Source organism: Mirounga angustirostris, unplaced genomic scaffold, assembly GCF_029215605.1.
Source record: "Mirounga angustirostris isolate CCGP_5_RB_7025 unplaced genomic scaffold, mMirAng1.0.hap1 SCAF_14, whole genome shotgun sequence".
NCBI lineage: Eukaryota > Metazoa > Chordata > Mammalia > Carnivora > Phocidae > Mirounga > Mirounga angustirostris.
The window spans coordinates 50,237,908-50,241,107 of record NW_026991722.1 but is presented as its reverse complement, the minus strand read 5'-3'; the positions used below and the strand labels follow the sequence as shown (position 1 = coordinate 50,241,107).

General features: G+C 38.3%; 1 non-coding gene across 1 annotated transcript; it reads left to right on the top strand.

The window, feature by feature from the left end:
• Nucleotides 1-2,545: 2,545 nt before the first annotated feature.
• Nucleotides 2,546-2,618, top strand: TRNAR-CCU (transfer RNA arginine (anticodon CCU)). Its single transcript has one exon. It is a non-coding gene; the product is annotated as a tRNA-Arg (tRNA).
• Nucleotides 2,619-3,200: the final 582 nt, after the last annotated feature.

The following is a 3,200-nucleotide window of genomic DNA, read 5'->3' as shown; positions in this document are numbered from 1 at the left end:
CACAATGATGCTTTGCACTACTTTCCATGATTTTAAGAAGCATTTGCTGCAAAAAAAAAAAAAAAAAAAAAAAAAAGGAAGCATTTGCTGCACATAACTCTACCCACAGTTAAATATACACAATAAATCTGGTCTGATTTCTGCTAAGTCATGATGAAATTCAAATCCAAGCCTCATGCTAAGGAATCATGTATTACTGGAATCTTCTCATTTCAAAGCCCCTTTGCCAGGCCAACTCTGAAAACATTGTTTTAGTTGAATAATTATTTAAATGTGTGCTCATAGGAAATATTATCAAATTATAGTAAATGAACAAATGCAATTAAATAAAACTATGGCTCCTCATGAGCATGTAATGGTCTGAGATGTTTAGCCCCAGGAAATGTAGATAGAGTGGACATTAATCTCTGTCCACTGACTCAGGTGTGCAAAATAATCAATTTTTTTAAGATTTTTTATTTATTTATTTGACAGAGAGAGACAGCTAGAGAGGGAACACAAGCAGGGGGAGTGGGAAAGGGAGAAGCAGGATCCCCACTGAGCAGGGAGCCCAATGCGGGGCTCGATCCTAGGACCCTGGAATCATGACCTGAGCCGAAGGCAGACACTTAACGACTGAGCCACCCAGGTGCCCCCAAAATAATCAATTTTTTAATGAATAATTTAGTTTCTGGCTCAGTCCCCATCCCACAGCTTTGGGAGGGACACCCCTCTCTTCAGGGTCATGTTGAGGTCATCTGCCTTGATGAATTATTGCTAAGGTACCCACTGTCCTGAATCACATAGTTTCTTCAGATCCAGAAATTTCTTATGGCTTCTGTTGCTCTGCCAAGGGTAGAAAAATATGTGTAAGGTTGGGATGCCCAAGCCTGAAGTCAGACCCTCCCCTATGCACGCACCATGCAGCCATTCTCTTTGGCATCTTGCTGCCTCACCACTTACTACCATGAAGGCAGGCCTGGGTCCTCAGTGCTTCTCCCACAGCTGGGAGAATCATGCCTTCAGTCTAGTAGAAGACCATATATCCCTCCTTCTTCCAAACCAGCCTGATTCTTCCTCTAAATCTTCTCTTCTCACTATTATCTTTGCAAACCATCTCATCCCCTTACGGACTTAGGTTTTTAGCAACAAACATGATGATGCATCACAGGTTGTTTCTGTGTTTCGTGATCCAACACAAAGAACAAAATATCTTAACCCTTAGTTAAAAACACAAAAGCAAACTCAAGCACCCAGAGCATTCTCTAATGTGTTGTGGTACATTTTAATAAACACTAAACTATTTTTAGAATCTGCCCACAGAGCACAAAGGAAAAAGGGTAAAATATCAGAGGTAAATTAGAAAAAATTTGAACTTTGAATAAGTACACTGCACAGCCTATTTGACTGCTTTCTCTTCACCAATTAGTGTCACTCAATTAAATCAGATGAATTTTCACTTAGTCCACTGGGTTCAAGACTCATTAAAGCAATCGAACAACTTCCATTGCGTTTTTTTTCCTTCTACTCATACACACTCCATCAGATTGGCTCACAGCCCCACTGAGAAGCTGTTGGCAGCTCCAAATAAATGATATTGAAGTTACTCTCATATTTCTGTTAATTCAGCCTAGTTTTTTTGGCTTAAGGATGGTATTTCCAAGTGTTCATAAATATGCATATAAGAGAACTTTATAAACTTGGATTTTTTTTTCTTTTTGGTCTTCCAGGAATTTTTGAAGTCACAAATCTATAGGCTAAGGAGAAATACCAGTAGTCAATCAGCACATCAAATTTACTAGGACTCAAAGAACTATAAGAGCAAACAACAATGACATACCTACCACTTAACAGCTATGAAATTGGCAATTTTTAAGCACTAAAGAAGTGTTGGTAAGACTGAAGGGAACAAGGAGGGGCACTCTCATGCACTGTTGGTGGAGGAACAACCTTTCTGGAGGACCAGCTAGCTGTATTAGCTAAGAAAGCGCTAGATGTTAACAGATACCCCTATTGTCAGTGGCTTCACATAATGAGTAGTTCTTACTTACCTAGAGTCTGAAAGGGTAATCCTGATTGGTGGTAGGGGTTTCTCATCCTCTCACTGATAAGGGAGGATGACAGAGCCTGATTGACAGAGCCTCCACCATCATCAGTTGGCTTCTAGGGTCACCCAGGCATCAATACTCAGCTGAAAGATGGGAGGAGAAGGAAACCATAGAGAAGGCACACCAGAAGGTGACGCACATTAGTTCTGCTCAGAGTTCATGGATGAGAATCAGGCACATGGGCACCTGAACAGCTGTTACCCAGCACTGAATCTCCACTATGGATGGAGGGCATGAGATTGTCTCTGTTAGGGCAGCTAAATAAATATATAAATATACAAAGTGTACATACACACAGATATATATAGATATATAGACATAGATATAGGCTTACACACACACAAATGCATATATACGTAAATTTTTAAAAGTCATACTCTTTGACCAAGCAATTCCATTTTTTTAATTTTATTTAAAGTAAATAAACAGACACATGCATAAAGATGTTCACTGAGAGTGCCTGGCTGGCTCAGTTGGTAGAGCATGTGACTCCTGATCTCAGGGTTGTGAATTCAAGCCCCACACTGGGCGTAGAGATTATTTAAAAATAAAATCTTTAAAAAAAAAAAAGATGTTCATGGACATTTTGCTTATGATGGCAAAAAAAAATTAGAAACAACCTAAAAAGATATTTTTAGGCAAAATTAGGTTAAATAAATTCTGGCACACTTGTTTAACGAAATACTGTTCACAAATCAAGAATAATGCTATAAATGTTTGTTTTTTGATTGATATGGAATTTACAAACCAGGATACACAGTATGAGCTCATTTTTATAACAAAAATATCTGGTAAATATATAGATTGGTGACTCACCATGTAGAGTCCAGATTCTCTGCCTTTTATTCTAAAATTCAATTTTGTCCATTAACTTAGAAGCATTCAAAATCTGAGAGATTGACTCTGGAACAATATTCTCAAGAGTCTGATTGACAAACTACAATGCTGATTTATTCTTTTGCAGTGAAAAATATGCAGTGAAATTTTACTACTAAAAAGGCCTGTTTCTTTTCTTTAAGAACACCTTCACCCTGTTATTGAGAAACTAGGAAATCAAGTTTCTTTATCAGAAGTTGCTGCATAGGGGGCACCTGAGTGGCTCAGTTAGTTGCC